This window comes from Polyodon spathula, chromosome 23 (genome assembly GCF_017654505.1).
Source record: "Polyodon spathula isolate WHYD16114869_AA chromosome 23, ASM1765450v1, whole genome shotgun sequence".
NCBI classification, from domain to species: Eukaryota; Metazoa; Chordata; class Actinopteri; order Acipenseriformes; family Polyodontidae; genus Polyodon; species Polyodon spathula.
Window position 1 is genome coordinate 17,652,856 of NC_054556.1, and position 19,956 is coordinate 17,672,811.

General features: G+C 46.9%; 1 long non-coding RNA gene across 1 annotated transcript in view; it reads left to right on the plus strand.

Annotated features, from left to right (window-relative positions):
* LOC121297927 overlaps window positions 1–19,547 on the plus strand; it is a 31,045-nt gene extending 11,498 nt beyond the window's left edge. Inside the window, exons 2-4 of the long non-coding RNA XR_005947241.1 lie at window positions 2,105–2,176; window positions 16,801–16,866; window positions 17,498–19,547. This is a non-coding gene — a long non-coding RNA (uncharacterized LOC121297927). The remainder of the gene's footprint in view (window positions 1–2,104; window positions 2,177–16,800; window positions 16,867–17,497) is intronic.
* The last annotated feature ends 409 nt before the right edge of the window (window positions 19,548–19,956 follow it).

Here is a 19,956-nt window from a genome sequence, read left to right on the forward strand (position 1 = left end):
CTAGCATATATATATATATATATATATATATATATATACTATATATATCTATATATATATATATTATATAGGTTTTAGACCTTTTATTTATTTATTATTGTTCATACCATTTCAAATGATCACACATCGACTCGGATCACTTTTGTCATGGTCGACACATACAGCGACTCTAGTCTGGCTCCATACGATTGTTTACTTTTATTAATCGACAGAGGTATGCTAACAAATGAAAAATATATAAATAATTATAGATAGATAGATAGATAGATAGATAGATAGTAAATAGGTAGGTAGATAGATAGACAGATAGATATGGCACAGTATTAACTAGGAGGGGTAAGGATAAGTAATTCGTTAAATTATATGGGGTGAGAATTAGGCTAGTGAGGTGTTTAGCTCAGGCTAATTCTCGCTACCTGATGAGAATTGGCTTATACTAAAATTCAAGGAGATAAAAGTTAGCTGGGGGTGAGCGTTACACCGGCTTGAACCATTTTTTAGATTTTCCTGCAGTAGGACGCACCCTGAACATTATTGTAGGCACCAATTTCAAACAGGCAGGGTGTTTCTTTCCATCCTAAAAACATACAGGCAGCATCAAAAACACAAATCACAACATCACCCATATCGCAAAGAGACTTAAACACACTGAAGTAATCGCTTGCAATCTCCCCTTACAACACCTGTTTTAGGGAGTAAAGTGTGGCTGGACACATAGCTAAAAATGGCCATATGTGGTAGAGAGGGATTACGAGAACTAAAACCCACCTTATTTAAAGCTAGATGAAAATGGGTTATATGTGACTTTAGTATACAACGAACCCAAAAAAATATATAGTTCATCACAAAGGCTACAGTGTGCTTTACCAGGAAACCCTATGTGCCCGTGTCACCTTTTATAAAATACATGTCAAAGCTACCCCTAAACGCTTGTCGTGGAACTTTTCAGGTCCGCAACTAAAAGAGCCAACTGCACCAGGTATTCAGAGATATAAAGCTTTATTAGTTTGTGCAAACGAGAACAGCTCAACACATCAGTGTTAGGAAGCCCGAGCAGTGTTCTAAAACACAGAGTTAGCATACAGTTTTTATACCTTGCAGAAAAAGGGGGAACAGCTTTTTACAAGGTAGTGAGAAGCCAACCCGGAAAAGGGGGAACAGCTTTTTACAAGGTAGTGCGAAGTCAACTCAGTAGGTGGTAGTGCAATAAAAGTTTAGGTGGAATGTCATGTTCCTTTTGTCCCACCACCCACAGTTTGGTTCCCAGCTACACATACCTGCAGTTAAATACATTTACGTTATTTCTATAAACTTAATAGTTCACAAACTCAAAATATTTTAAAACATAGCTCAGTGAATAAATGTAGTACAGGGTAGCAACAAACAGGTACAGGAATGGTTCTATGCAATTATTTCCCTACACGCTCCTGCCTTTTATCTACACCCCAGCGACTAATGAAAGCAGGAAATCCTGGAGTAACGTCCTCTCCAGTGCAGAAACTCAAAAAAATGAAGAGCCTCAAACAAGCTTCACTACTCACAAAACTATGCCTCTTACTTGACAATCTGTACAACCAGCCATTCAATTTAGTGAACTGCACATTCCCTGGCACAGTTCAATCATCAATTCATCTAAATCATTTCATGTTTATTTATTTCATTTACTGAGACTATTTTGAGTTTGTGTACCTTACCACTGCCCCCTTTCTAGATGGCCGACTTCCACCTAACCCTGGGAATAAACTATCGTGCCATTTAGTCAAGGGTACTCTTTTCCCTTTACACAGCGCCCTCGCAGGTCAGGAAGGAGATCTAACACCAAGAATCATTCGATCTCTGTCACAACCATTTTATAAGCACAGTAAGACACTCCAGGGTTATTGTTCGTGATGGGATAACCACACACCCGTGGGCCAAAGTCACATGGTAATTACATGCTGTAAATGCTTTCTAATTATAACTAATACATGCCAACAACTGTTTTTAATAATTACACGTGATTGCGCATTGTAACAACACAACCATATGTGTAATTACTATGCTATTATGTAGTTAAATTAGATTTGCTCTCAAATTCTATTTCTGTTTCCTTTTTTTTTTCAAGATCATTGGTGAGCAGCTTTAATATCAACATCTAGAATGGAGTTTAAAGCACTCTTCTTCCTCTTACTAGCAGGTAGGTTAACATTTAATTGTCTACCAGGGACCAGTTTCACAAAGAATGGTTAACATTCAGCAGGCTGCAGCTGCTTTTTTAAAAAACACAGATTCAATAGAGAACAACAAAGTTTTGCAGAAATTAGCTCAGTGTTAATATATATATATATACTTTCAATTACTTTTCATCTATAAAGTTATATTGGATTTATCAAAGTGTTTTGGCCCTAGTTTTCCTATATGATTGCTTATAGTTATAAAACATACTTCATTTACATAGCGAAAGATGATCAGATTGCACTGCTAGCCCACCCATTGCCTAAATCAATGTCTGTAGCAAGTACATTTTTTATATATAAATAGTGTTTATTTACAGGAAACATATTCCCATTCAAGATGATGGTTTCAGAACAATAATGATTGTTTCCATGTTTTATTCACACTGTCATACATCAGTTGGGGGACGGTGGCAGGATGAATGCCCTGCTCTTAAAATACATGGAAACATTTTTGGAGACAGGTGGCCGAGTTGATTGTTTCATTGACGAGCAATGAACTCGGACACATGGTACAAAACTTTTTTTGAACCTTGTCTGACATCATCAAAAAGACATCAAGCACAGGTATCTGGTCATTTTTTTCTCCTGAAGAAGCAGAGAAAACCTTTCAGTGGCCAAGTGAGACCTATAGGAGCCGAGAGAATCCGGAAAAAAGGGGCGTGTATGAGCAATACACATAGCCCCTGCAACACAGAGATAACACGGACTCAAACAAAAATGATAGCTGCTTCCGCATCCAGCGCTCAAAGAATATCACAGACATTTGCAGATCTTTTTGAGATGTTATAGTAATAAAATAATGACTTGGATCGCATTATTGAGGAGTTTGGTGATATAACGAGTGATCAGGAGAGGATTTATCAGTATGCATGACTATGGAGAGGTATGTGATAAATACAGTGAAGAAGGGGTGGGGTGGGGCGGGGCTGGAGAAGCAGTACTCAGTGTCATTTTGCGATGCAGTGCCTTTTAAACCTGTTTTACTCTGAACAAAATATTTTTAAACAGCACGTGTAAAATAAACAGCGCATGTGAAAATAAATTGGACCTGACGCGCCTCACAGGCGCTGAATAAATGGACTGCAAAAAGTTAAGACCATTGACCAAATCCTACATCCAGCCACAGACAGATCCATCTCCAGTTCATCCTCCTCTCTTACCTGTCATGATTTCTCCTCTTTCTTTTGGAACATAATTGACAACATCTATTCTACGCTCTCCCACCACAAACACAGTGTACTACTTGACCACCTTGACACTGGTTGCCCCCCCTGCCCTCTCCTTCTCTCCTCTCTCCATTGCTGATGTTTCCGGCTTACTGTGAAAATCAACCACTGCCAAATCCCCCTGGACCCTTGGCCGCTTAACTTTGTCTGTCTCTGTGCTTCTGCACACTCTCAACCTGTTTCTAGTTCTGTTGCTGCTGCCCTCAAGCTTGCCAAGAGTTACGCTGGTACTCAAAAAACCATTTCCAATCTCCCTTTTCTCTCAAAAACTCTAAAAAGGGCTCATGGATAACAATCTGCTTGAATCTCTGCTGTCTGGTTTCCGGTCGCATCACAGTACTGAAACTAATCTGCCCTGGATTGTGAATGATCTCCTTCTCAATACTGATGCTGACGGTCCCTCTGTACTTGTCCTCATTGACCTCATAGATCATGGCATTCTTCTTGACCACCTTCAGAAGTATGCTGTAATCTCTGGAACCTGTCTCTCCTGGATGTCCTCTTACCTATCCGGATGCATGCAATCTGTTTTCTATGCTGGACGCACTGGCATTGCAAACCCAGTCACTTGTGGTGCCCCCCAAGGATCTGTTCTTGGGCCCCTTCTCTTCAATATCTACATGCTTCCCTTGGGTCACCTCATCCACCAAAGCACACTTCTATGTTGACGACACCGGCTCACTTAAAACTCGACCCTGGAAGCCCCTCTGCCATGGTCCGGCTCTCGGCTTGCATACAAGACATTGAGGCCTGGATGTCTGCCAGTTTTCTTCAGCTGAACACCAGCAACTCTGAACTCCTTCTTGCAGGATCTAAAACTCAAGTTAAGAATATAAATATAGCTGTCCTGAACCTTGGAAACTGTCTGCTGCAGCCTTCCCCCACAGTATGAAGCCTTGGTGTACTTGTTGACAGCAAACTCTCCATTGATGCCCACATATCCTCTGTGGTCAAATCTTCCTTCTACCATCTTCAAAACATCTCAAAAGTCCGTCCCTACCTTTCCCTCCTGGATGCGGAGATACTTTGTCATGCATTTGCCTCCTCTTCACTCAACTTCTGCAGCTCTCTATATGGTGGTCTGCCGGCACACACCATAAACCTACTGCAGCTAGTTCAGAATGTCGCTGCCAGGATCCTTACCAAATGTAAAAAAAACGCAATCACATAACCCCGTCTTGTCCAGCTGCATTGGCTACCTGTAAAGTTCAGGATTATCTTTAAGCCTGATATCTGCTATTAGGTGCTGTGTTGCTGCTATTATTTGTTATGCACTTTCCACGGTTGTTAATGTACTATTTCATCAACTAGGTTACTACCATGTATTATGGACTATCCACTGTATTAAATGAAATATTTCATTTATTATGCTACTCTCATGTATTATGCACTTTCTACTGTAATTAATGTATTATGCTTTTTTTTAACTTTTTTGTAATACGCATTTTTCTGTTTTTACTGCATCTTGTAAAGCACTTTGTGATGGTGCTCCACTATGAAAGGCACTATATAAAGAAAAGACTGATTGATTGATACAGAATGAATATTTCACATCATTCACTTCACCTGTGATGTGCATTTGTTCAGTTAAATCAATATGTTTTGGGTTTTATTTTTTCGCTCCGTTGCCCTAACATCATACTGTTTTAATCACTGAAAAATACGGCCAAGTTGCATTATTTCTGGAAAAAAAATGAAAAGCTCATTCTGTCAGCATATCCATGTTCTCGTAAATCCGTTCCCATAATATGGGCACTATTTAAAAAAAAAAAAAAAGTTGTTTTTTTTTTCTATCGTAATCTCTTATTTTTTTTGTGTGCTCTTTTATTTATTAATACATCTTACATGTGGTCTCCTGCAGCTACAGCTACAACTGCAAGCCCCACTACAAACACAACTGCAGACCCAACCACTACAAACACAACCGCAACCCCCACTACAACCACACCCCCCACTACAACAAACACAACCACAGCCCCCACTACAATCACTACCGCAACCCCCACCACAACCACACCCCCCACTACAACAAACACAACCACAGCCCCCACTACAATCACTACCGCAACCCCCACTACAACCACAACCACACCCCCCACTACAACAACCACAACCGCACCCCCCTCTACAACAATCACAACCGCACCCCCCACTACAATCACAACCACAGCCCCCACTCCAACACCCACAACCACACCCCCCACTACAATCACAACCACACCTACCACTACAACAAGCTCAACCGCACCCCCCACTACAATCACAACCACAGTCCCCACTACAACAACCACAACCCCACTACAACAGCCACAACCGCACCCCCCTCTACAACAATCACAACCGCACCCCCCACTACAATCACAACCACAGTCCCCACTACAACACCCACAACCACACCCCCCACTACAACAACCACAGTGATGCACCAGGTGATGTGGGTGCAACCCATACAATCACAACCCACAACCACAGTGGATAGTGTTGGCGTGGCAGGGTGCAATGATGTTAGAACTACCACGGTGTTTGTGGCGGTGATTTTACCACCACACAACAACCAACCACACCGCGTGGGGGAGGTACCGTTGGTGTTGGGGTCCACTTAAAATGAAGGGGGCTGACCCCCCACTGGTGTTGGGGGGTACAACAACCACAAACGCCAATCCCCACTACAAGCATGTTAGTGTGTGGGTGTTGGTCGTTGAGGGTGTTCCCAATGCCAGTATGTTGTTGATCACCGCACCACACCCCAACTACCCCCCACTGTTGGTGTTGAACCCACCCCTACCCCACCACCTGATCGTTAGTGTGGTGGTTGGGAGTTGATGTAAGTTGGGACAACACACAAGTGTTGGGAGGTGACTAATAGTGTTGGCCCACTGTGGGTGGTGTGTTGTGGGTACAACACCCACAACCACACCCCCCACTACAACAACCACAACCGCACCCCCCACTACAACACCCACAACCACAACTCCCCACTACAACAACCACAACCGCAGCCCCCACTACAACAACACAACCACAGCCCCCACTATAATCACAACCGCACCCCCCACTACAATCACAACCACAACCGCACCCCCCACTACAACAACCACAACCACACTAGGGTGATGTTGTTGGTGTTGGACGCAGGGGTGATGTTAGTGTTGGTGTTGGTGGGGGTTGATGGTACGTTGGAGTTGGTGTGGTAAGGGTATATTTGTTGGTGTCAACCTTCCAGTACCCCCCACTACAACAACCACAACTGCACCCCCCACTACAACAATCACAACCGCACCCCCCACTACAATCACAACAGTCAACCACTACAACCCCACAACCGCACCCCCCACTACAATCACAACCACAGTCCCCACTACAACAACAACAACAGCACCCCCCACTACAACACCCACAACCACAGTCCCTACTACTACAACCACAACCGCACCCCCCACTACAACAATCACAACCACAGTCCCTACTACCACAACCTCACACCCCACTACAATCACAACCGCACCCCCCACCACAACAACCACAACCGCAGCCACTACAACAACAGCCACAACGCGATGTCTGGGGTTACGAGTTGTGGGTGTTGGCGTCACGGGGGTGATGTTGGCCGGTGTTCGGGCGTCGTGATGGTGATGCGTGGGTGTCTGGGGGGGGGGTGTGTGGGGGTGATTGTTGTGTTGTCCCCCCCTAAAACAGGGTGATGTTGTTAGTTGTTGGTGTCGGGGGTGATGTTAGTGTTGGCGTCGTGGGGGGTGAATGTTTGTAGTGTTGACGTCGGGGGTGATCCGTTACCACCCCATCACAACAACCACAAACACAGGGCGGGGGTGATGTTGTAGTGTTGACCCACGTGGGGGGTGAATGTTAGTGTGGGTAGTGGGGGGTGATGTTAGTGTTGGTGTTGGTGTGGAGGTTCATGTTTCAGTGGGGGTGACACTCTACAACAACCACAACCACAGCCCCCACAACAACCACAACTGCAGCCCCCACTACAACCACAACCGCACCCCCCACTACAACAACCACAACCACACCCCCCACTACAACCACAACCGCAACCCCCACTACAACACTACAACCACAACCACACCCCCAACTACAACACAACACAACTACAGCCCCCACCTCAACAACCACAACCACAGCCCCCACTACAACAACCACAACAACCACAACATGTTGCAAGGTACAACAACCATCGGGCACCCCCCACTACAATCACACGGGTTGCGCAGCCCAGGTGACGAACTACACCAAACCCAGCCACCATTGTTGGTGTTGACAACCACAAACCACGAGACCTCTATACAATCACAACGCGCCCTGGGGGGTGAACAACCAGAAGCCCGACCCCCACTACCTCACAACCGCAGCCCCCACTACTTCACATCGCAACTACCACTGATGTTGTGGTGACAAACCACAGATGTTGTGTTTTGGGTACATGTCGGGGGTGCCACCCCCAATACAACCACGCAACAACTTTGGGTGTTGTTGTTCTCGCAACAGTCCCCACGTATATGTCACAACCACAGTTCCCAACTGCATTGTCCACAAACGCACCACCCAGATACAAACTACAACAACCACAACCACAGCCCCCACTACAACAACACAACCGCACCCCCCACTACAACAATCACAACCACAACCGCACCCCCCACTACAACAACCACAACCGCAGCCCACCACTACATTCACAACCGCACCCCCCACTACAACAACCACAACCACATTCCCCACCACAACCACAACCGCACCCCCCACTACAACCAAAGTTAGTGTTGGTGTAAAGGATGACGTAAGTTGGGTGTGCGTTTGAGGGGGTGTTGTTTGTAGTTGTTGGGTGTTGGGTGGGAGGGGTGATGTTTAAGTGTTTTTTTTTGGCGTTGGGGGGTGATAGTTAGTAGTCAACTGTTTGAGTTTTTGTGGAGGGTACAGATGAGTGACGCGCGTACGGAGGATGTGATGTTAGTCTAGCCCCAATCTAAACAAACCACAGTCCCACCACTGGGGGGTGATTGCCACCCCCACTCACTGTGGTGACACAAACAGTGTCCCCACGATAGCAACACACAAACACAACCCCCATTACAATGTGGACCATCAGTCCCCACTACAACACCCACAACACGCACCCCCCACTACAGAGTCACAACAACAACAACCACCGCACCCCCCACTACAACCACAACCACACCCTCAACTACAACAACCACAACAGCACCCCCCACTACAACAACCACAACACTCTGGGGGGTGATTTGTGTTCGTGACCACAGTGGTGACAGTGAGTGTCCAACGTGGTCCACCCAGGGGTGAATGTTGTGGCGTGTAGGGGGGTAAATTGTTGTGTGTGCACTGGTGTAAAGGAGTGCAGGTGTTCCCTGTTGTCAACGAGCGGCACCCACAGTGACGTTGTGGGGGGTTGATTGTTGTCAGCGGGTGACTGTTGTGGATCCCCCCCACAACCACAGCCCCCACTACAACCACCACAACCGCACCCCCCACTACAACAAAACATCACCCCCCACTACAATCACAACCACAGTCCCCACTGCAACACCCACAACCGCAACCCCCACTACAACACCCACAACCACAGTCCCTACTACGACAACCACAACCGCACCCCCCACTACAACAATCACAACCACAGTCCATACTACCACAACCGCACCCCCCACTACTACAACCACAACTACAGCCCCCATCTCAACAGCCACAACCGCAGCCCCCACTACAACAGCCACAACCGCAGTAACCACTACAACAACCACAACCACAGCCCCAGCCACTACTACAATCACAAACGCACCCCCCACTACAACAACCATAGCCCCCATTACAACAACCACAGCCCCCACTACAACCACAACCACAGCCCCCCACTACAATCACAACCACAGTCCCCACTACAACATCCACAACCGCACCCCCCACTACAATCACAACCACAACCACAGTCCCCACTACAACACCCACAACCGCACCCCCCACTACAATCACAACCACAGCCCCCACTACAACCATCACAACCACACCCCCCCACTACAACCACAACCACAACCACACCTCCCACTACAACAACCATCACCGCGACAACCACAACTGCAGCCCCCACTACAATCACAACCACACCCCCAACTACAACAACCTCAACCACACCCCCCACTACAGTCACAACCATAGTCCCCACTACAACACCCACAACAGCACCCCCCACTACAACATCCACAACCGCACTCCCCACTACAAGCACAACTACAACCACAGTCCCCACTACAACACCCACACCTGCAGCCCCCACTACAATAACCACAACCACACCCCCAACTACAACAAACACACCCACAGCCCCCACTACAACCACAACCGCACCCCCCACTACAACAATCACAACCGCACCCCCCACTACAATCACAACCACAGTCCCCACCACAACACCCACAACCGCATCCCCCACTACAATCACAACCACAGCCGCCACTACAACAACCACAACCGCACTGAATGGATGGTGTTGGAGTGGTTCGGGTAACAGTGATGGCGGTGGGGGGTGATTGATGTTTTTCTGGTGGTGATGTTAGTGTAGAGTTGCCGGGGTGGCGTTCGGGATGGGGTGATGTTTGTTGGTCAGATCGGGGGGGGTACACTACAATCACAACCGCACCCCCCACTACTACAACCACAACTACAGGCCACATCTCAACAACCACAACCGCAGCCCCCACTACAACAACCCGTAGCCCCCACTACAACAACCACAACCGCACCCCCCACTACAACAACCACAACCACAGCCCCCACTACAATCACAACCGCACCCCCCACTACAACAACCACAACCGCACCCCCCACTACAACAATCACAACCGCACCCTCCACTACAATCACAACCACAACCACACCTCCCACTACAACAACCTCCACCACGACAACCACAACTGCAGCCCCCACTACAACAACCACAACCACACCCCCCACTACAATCACAACCACACCCCCAACTACAACAACCTCAACCACACCCTCCGCTATAATCACAACCGCACCCCCCAGTACAACAGCCACCGACAACTGCACCCCCCACTACAACCACAATACACCACAACCACAGCTCCCACTACAATCACAACCACAACCGCAGCAACCACTACAACAACCATAACAGCACCCCCGACTACAACCAGAACTACAGCCCCCACCTCAACAACCACAACCACAGCCCCCACTAATACAACCACAACCATAGCCCCTACTACAATCACAACCGCACCCCCCACTACAACAACCGCAGCCCCCATTACAACAACCACAACCACAGCCCCCACTACAATCACAATCGCACCCCCCACTACAACAACCACAACCACAGCCCCCACTCCAATCACAACCGCACCCCCCACTACAACCACAGCCCCCACTACCACAACCGTACCCACCACTATAATCACAACCACATTCCCCACTACATTCACAACCGCACCCCCCACTACAACACCCACAACCGCACCCCCCACTACAACAACCACAACCACATTCCCCACTACATTCACAACCGCACCCCCCACTACAACAATCACAACCACAACCACACCCCCCACTACAACCACTACCACACCTCCCACTACAACAACCACAACCGCACCCCACACTACAATCACAACTGCAGCAACCACTACAACCACAACCCCAGCCCCCACAACAACAACAACCACAACCGCACCCCCCACTACAACCACAACAACACACCCTCAACTACAACAACCAGAACAGCACCCCCCACTACAACAACCACAACAGCACCCCCCACTACAACAATCACCACTACAATCACAGACCACAGTCCCCACTACAACCACCCACACCCACACCCCCCACTACAATCACAACCACAGTCCCCACTACAACACCCACAACCACAGTCCCTACTACTACAACCACAACCACCCCCCACTACAACAACCACAACCGCAACCCCCACTACAACACAACCACAACCACAGCCACTACCACAATCACAAACGCACCCCCCACTACAATCACAACCACAGTCCCCACTACAACACCCACAACCGCACCCCCCACTACAACAATCAAAACCTCACCCCCCACTACAATCACAACCACAGTCCCCACTACAACACCCACAACCACAGTCCCTACTACGACAACCACAACCGCACCCCCCACTACAACAACCACAACCACAGTCCCTACTACAATCACAACCGCACCCCCCACTACTACAACCACAACTACAGCCCCCATCTCAACAGCCACAACCGCAGCCCCCACTACAACAGCCACAACCGCAATAACCATTACAACAACCACAACCACAGCCCCTACTACAATCACAAACGCACCCCCCACTACAACAACCATAGCCCCCATTACAACAACCACAGCCCCCACTACAATCACAACCGCACCCCCCACTACAATCACAACGACAGTCCCCACTACAACACCCACAACCGCACCCCCCACTACAATAACACAACCACAGTCCCCACTACAACACCCACAACCGCACCCCCCACTACAATCACAACCCCAGTCCCCACTACAGTCACAACCACACCGCCCACTACAACCACAACCACAACCACACCTCCCACTACAACAACCTTCACCGCGACAACCACAACTGCAGCCCCCACTACAATCACAACCACACCCCCAACTACAACAACCTCAACCACACCCTCCCCTATTATCACAACCGCACCCTCCACTACAACAACCACAACCGCACCCCCCACTACAGTCACAACCATAGTCCCCACTACAACACCCACAACAGCACCCCCCACTACAACATCCACAACAGCCACACCCCCACTACAACAACCACAACCGCACTCCCCACTACAAGCACAACTACAACCACAGTCCCCACTACAACAACCACAACCGCACCCACCACTACATTCACAACCACATTCCCCACTACATTCACAACCGCACCCCCCACTACAACACCCACAACCCCACCCCCCACTACAACAACCACAACCACAGCCCCCACTACAACAACCACACCTGCAGCCCCCACTACAATCACAACCACACCCCCAACTACAACAACCTCAACCACACCCCCCCCTATAATCACAACCGCACCCCCCACTACAATCACAACCGCACCCCCCACTACAACAATCACAACCGCACCCCCCACTACAACACACAACCACAGTCCCCACTACTACAATCACAACCGCACCCCCCACTACAATCACAACCACAGTCGCCACTACAACAACCACAACCGCACCCCCCACTACAACAATCACAACCACAGTCCCTACTACCACAACCTCACACCCCACTACAATCACAACCGCACCCCCCACTACTACAACCACAACTACAGCCCCCATCTCAACAACCACAACCGCAGCCCCCACGACAACAGCCACAACCGCAGCAACCACTACAACAACTACAACCGCAGCCCCCACTACAACAACCGTAGCCCCCATTACAACAACCACAGCCCGCACTACAACAACCACAACCACAGCCCCCACTACAATCACAACCGCACCCCCCACTACAACAACCACAACCGCACCCCCCACTACAACAATCACAACCGCACCCCCCACTACAACACAACCACAACCACATCTCCCACTACAACAACCTCCACCACGACAACCACAACTGCAGCCCCCACTACAACAACCACAACCGCACCCCCCACTACAATCACAACCACACCCCCACTACAACAACCTCAACCACACCCTCCGCTATAATCACAACCGCACCCCCCACTACAACAGCCACAACTGCACCCCCCACTACAACCACAATCACTACAATCACAACCACAACCGCAGCAACCACTACAACAACCATAACCGCACCCCCCACTACAACCACAACTACAGCCCCCACCTCAACAACCACAACCACAGCCCCCACTACAACAACCACAACCACAGCCCCCACTACTACAATCACAACCGCACCCCCCACTACAACAACCACACCAACCTGTTAGGGGATGATGTGTTGTTGCACGATGCCCCCACTACAACAAACGGTGTTGGTGTTCAGGGTGATTGTACAACAACCCAAACCGTTAGTGTCTGCGTCAATCACCCACACCATGTGTGTTGGCCAGCACACCACACCACTACAACACAAACCGGCAGCCCCCACACGCGTAGTGTTGGCGTGGGGGGATGTTTAGTTGTATCACAAGGGCGATGTATCGTGTTGGTGGGGGGGTGACAAACACATGTTGACTGTCAGTGGTGGGCCCGGTGTGTTTGGTGTGGCGTTACAACAACAACTGTTGGTGTGACAACTACAATGGTAGTGTTGCCACACACCACAACCATAACCACTACAATCACAAACGTTGTGTCACCACTGTTAGGTTAGTGGGGGTTATGTTGGGGGGGAGTGTTGGGTGATTGGCCAATGTATGGTGATGTTGTTGGTTGTCAACAATGATGGCCCAGTACAACCACAACGTTGGGGAGGTGAGGATGTTCGTGTTGGGCCCCCATTACAACAACCACAGCCCCCACTACAATCACAACGACAGTCCCCACTACAACACCCACAACCACAGTCCCCACTACAATCACAACCGCACCCCCCACTACAACAACCACAACCGCACCCCCCACTACAATCACAACCGCACCCCCCACTACAACAACCACAACCACAGTCCCCGCTACAACAACCACAACCACACCTCCCACTACAACAACCACAACCACAACTGCACCCCCCACTACAACCACAACCACACCCCCCACTACAACAACCACAACCACACCCCCCACTACAATCACAACCACACCCTCCACTACAACAACCACAACCGCACCCCCCACTACAGTCACAACCATATTCCCCACTACAACACTCACAACAGCACCCCCCACTACAACAACCACAACCACACCCCCCACTACAACAACCACAACCGCACCCCCCACTACAAGCACAACTACAACCACAGTCCCCACTACAACAACCACAACCGCACCCCCCACTACATTCACAACCACATTCCCCACTACAACCCCCACAACCGCACCCCCCACTACAACACCCACAACCCCACCCCCCACTACAACAACCACAACCACAGCCCCCACTACAACAACCACACCTGCAGCCCCCATTACAATCACAACCACACCCCCATCTACAACAACCTCAACCACACCCTCCCCTATAATCACAACCGCACCCCCCACTACAACAATCACAACCGCACCCCCCACTACAACAATCACAACCGCACCCCCCACTACAATCACAACCACAGTCCCCACTACAACACCCACAACCGCATCCCCCACTACAATCACAACCACAGTCGCCACTACAACAACCACAACCGCACCCCCCACTACAACAATCACAACCACAGTCCCTACTACCACAACCTCACACCCCACTACAATCACAACCGCACCCCCCACTACAACAGCCACAACCGCAGCAACCACTACAACAACCACAACCGCAGCCCCCACTACAACAACCGTAGCCCCCATTACAACAACCACAGCCCGCACTACAACAACCACAACCACAGCCCCCACTACAACAATCACAACCACAGTCCCTACTACAATCACAACCGCACCCCCACACAATACAACCGCACCCCCCACTACAACAGCCACAACCGCAGCAACCACTACAACAACCACAACCGCAGCCCCCACTACAACAACCACAGCCCCCACTACAACAACCACAGCCCGCACTACAACACCACAACCACACCCCCCACTACAATCACAACCACAACCGCACCCCCCACTACAACTACCACAACCTCCCACTACAACAACCACAACCACAACCGCCCCCCCCACTACAATCACAACTGCAGCAACCACTACAACCACAACCACAGCCCCCACAACAACAACAACCACAACCGCACCCCCCACTACAACAACCACAACAGCACCCCCCACTACAACAACCACAACAGCACCCCCCACTACAACAACCACAGCCCCCACTACAACCACAACCGCAACCCCCACTACAACAACAACCATAGCAACCACTACAACCACACCTACATCCCCCACTACAACACCCACAACCACACCTCCCACTACAACAACCACAACCACAGCCCCCACTACAACAACCACAACAGCACCCCCCACTACAATCACAATGGCAGCTCCAGCTACAACTACAACAGCAACACCTCTCCCTTTTCCTGGATTTGCTGTTGCAATCCTTGTAGTGGGTAGTTTGATCCTCCTGGCTCTGCTAATAATTGTTTTGGTAAGTACACACATTAGACTTTCTTTATTGTACACAGCATTTGCAGTCTTAAATATTTTTTCATTAGATGTGGAGTGACACCTAAAACCAGCCTACACAAACAGCTCATGTGAAAGTACCAACCGTTAAAGGGTAAATATGGATCACACTAAGACAGATGAGCAAGGCACAGAAATCTAGGCTTTTACTTCAGGTTCATAAAGATAAAGGGAACAGGAAAGTCCCATCCACTGTCCCAGTGTTTGTCAAAGGGATGTGTCCATTTCATTTTTATTCTTTTAGAAACTGTTCTATACATAGAAGGGTATTCTGAAGATTTTACAATTTGAAGTCATGGGTTCTTGTGTTGAACAGTTAGATCCTGAGCTAACTTAGTACCTCACAGTAGTTGATGCATATATAAGGAGTGGCAATAGGGCTTTTTTTTGTATGGCTTGCCTTCAAAAATGAAATTATTTTAACTGAGTAGTCATTTTAGCTTTTTGAACTCTTGAAAGAGCTGGAGTCTCCTGTGGTTTCTTCGGCTGCTGTTGCAAAGAAAGCTGGTGTGTCAACATTGCTTTGCCATGTGATAAGATGTGACTTCATTATTTTTCATTTCATGTGGAAATAAAAACAGCAATTAATTATATTTAGGAATTTAAAAAAAAACTGACTCATATTTAAAATTATGTATTTAACATTTACTCATAATGTGATGTGATTTCATTCTTTCTCTGTTCACTAAGGTCATCTCAAATGCCTCTGGTTTAATTGGGACAGTCACTTATTCGGCATAGTTTTATTCCCAATAAAACAGCACCAACTGTAATACATACCAACCCCTTATTCCCCATTCCCAACCTCAAATCATTTCCTTATGATAGTGCTGCAGCTTCCACTTCAGCCACAAGCCTGGTCTTCAGATGAATCTAAACTGCTTTCGGCCTCACAGTTTATGATGCCTATGAAAGCACTTTGTTGTATTGTTCGATTATAATGAACTCCAAACCCTCTATCCTATCATTTTCTTTTACAATTTTTGTATAAACTTTTGACTAATTTAAAATGTTTTTCAGGTCCTGAAGACAAGACACTTTTAGAAACTGGCACATGGTAGCTCTCCTGAGTTGTTCGTCTTGGAGGTAGGGCAAATCATGCTTGTCCTCTTCCAAAATTACAAGTTTTGTGCTGTAGCTCTTTAGTGAATAACGTGGAGGCAGGATTAATGGACTTTACCTGGAAAATAAAGGACAGCATATTCGATATTTACAACTAAATCATAACAGAATGGGCATGTATGTATTATATTTTGTATAGTGCTACCATTGCAAGATGGCATAATGTCACATAATCAGAGACACAGTGTGCATTCCACCATAGCCTAGTGACGTAACACAGTTAATGACTCCTGGAAGACAGGAATATGCCTTGCCAACACCACTGCAAAACAAACACAAGTATACATACACATTAGCATTGGAACAGCTTATTGGAAGCACAGTACTTTAAAAATAAATGCAGTGTTTACCTCATGATATGATTACTACCTTTCATCATCAATCTGTAATGTTGGTATAGCTATAATTAGACAATGTGACCCGAGCTACCAGGATGCAGCAGTTTATATACAGTTTTGTATTAGAATTCATTGCATAGCCTGAATCTATGAAAAAAAACAATACAAGTTTATCAGTACAACAAAAAGGAGGACTAGTAATGACAATTTTAAATCTTGCAGATTTATAAACTTAATTTTTCATTTTATTTTTGCAGCACAAGCAATCATATACAATACAACAATAGAGAATTTAAGAAGAAAGAAGGCATTTCAATATTATTTATCTTATGAATGAGTGGGACACCCAGCTCCATTCATTATTATGGCTGCTCTGCCATGACACTACTCAACCAAACCCACTGGGTTTAGCCCTAAACACAGTCCACGATGGGATTGCTGCCTTACACCCAATCAAGGTGTAAGGCAGCAATGGATCTGCCAAACCTGCATCCCGGGAATACCTGCTACAGTAATATTAGCTGGTGTTCTCTTAGCCATTCCTAATTATTTTAAGACACAAGAGTTGGGATGCAAGATTTGCTGAAAGTGCTAAAACTACTGTACCTTACTGTTCCGAGGACAAAACATTTTCTAGATGAGACTTTTTTTTCATTATTACCCCAGGCAGAAGCTTGTTGTTACGGTTGTACATGTAAGAAATCCCTGGGCTTACGGAGACCTTTAATGTGCCCTGACTGTGGGAAAGGAGTGCTACAAAAAGATAGACACTACAGTTACTTCTTGGTTATGCCATTGCAAACACAATTTAAAAGCCTACTGGAAAATCAAAACATACCTAGTTTAATTAATAAAAGTAAAAGTCAAGAGGATCTGTATTGCGATATATGTCTGATGGAGAAATATACAGGTATGAGAATTTCCACAACTTCATTGCAGCCTATGAAAATTTGTCGTTGTCTGAATTGAATTTGAACACAGAACAAGAGCAGCAGTAAAACATTTTGTTTCTGATGCAGTTGAACAAGTAATGAGCAATGATGTCAAACAATGTAATGGATTGTTTGGGTGTGGTTCCTGTGAGCATGAAGGAACTGAAGTAGCCAAGGGCAGTGGGCGTGTATGAGTATATCCAATGAAAACTTGCCAAATAGGAGAACTTGTGAGAAGACGGTTAGAAATGCTGAAGCTGCCTTAGAAAAAGGAAGTGCTGAGCATGATGTTAAAGGAACTAGCAAATGAATGTTGTTGCCATCGTGTGATGTGATCAAGGGGTCTGTGCCAGACCATACTGCAGTACTGCTACGTGTTCCACATATCAGATGTAGAAAAACTGGATAATGTAATTCTGAAACTAAAACCCCCACTGGAAGTTGTTTGTAGTCCTCGTTCCTTGGAATCAAGGGAGTATGAAAAGACATCGAGCGGCATACCTTTTTGCTGCTGTATTCTCCAGAAGCACTTCAGGGTGATCTACCCAATCCACATTTCAAGCACTGGTTCATAATAGTCAATGGAATGAATTTGCTTCTTTCTGACACAATCAGTCAGGGTGACCTCCACAAGGCTAAATTGTGCTTTCTGAAATTAGGCACATTGATACCAGAATTGCATGGAGTAGAGAACTGCTCATACCTTCTTACACATTTAGCTGAATCTGCTCACGGCTGTGGCCCACTGTGGGCTACTTCTGCATTTGTGTATGAAGATGCATATCTGTTCATGGAATAAGATCAGTACCAGAGCAGATTTTTCACATATTTTTGGCCCGACAAATGTCACTTTTTGCTGCAAAACGCTTTCAGAATGATGATCTCACTTTACAGCAAACCTTTGGTAAATTGACTGAATCTCATTTACCTGCACAAACATCTAGCCAGTTTTCTTTGGCTGTCCAGTTTTTCACAACCTGAGTCTTGAAGAAACCTTTGCAGTTGAAAATGTATTGGGTGAGGCAATTGCAGCTAGCTGAGGAATATTTTATAACAGAGTCCTTGTTAAAGGAACGATTTACACAACACAAGAGTATTCATCCAGATTTCAAAGGGACAATTCAGGGGGATTTCCTCCCAATGACAAGGCAGGTGTTATCAATAAGGTAACATGTTTAAAATGTTGCTATTGTTTAATTGATTGCCAATGTGTAGAAAGGCATATATTATTTATTAAATGCCTGCAAACATGCTGTGAAAATGTTGAGACGCCCCAATTTAAGGTTTGTGAAGTGCTTGTAAGAGAAGATTCAGAAGATTCCTGCTCACTGGTAAATCCATCTCGGTTACATATGTGAGCAGGGGATTATGGGAAATGTAGTTCTGAGAGGTCCACGTGGGTACATGTGAAGCCATCTTGAGGCAGAGAATGCAATTTAAAAGTTTAAAAAAGTGGTCAAAATGTAAAAACAAAAAATAAAATAATAAAACAATACACACACCTTACGCAACAGATGGGAACATGTAACACAATAAAATAAAAAGGAAAATTTGACCACGGAGGACAAGTGGGCATCAAGGATAGGTTGATGTCCAGAAGTACACCAAGGCTTTGTACAGTGGGGGAAGGCAGCAGCAGACAGCTTCCGAGGTTCAGGGCAGCTATATTGAGATTCTTAAGATTCATTAGTCATGAGTTTAGTACTACTAAATACCTTTCTTTTTTTCGTGGATGTTCTACAGCTGTCAGTGATGTGTCTTTATTTCAGTCTTTATTTTTTATT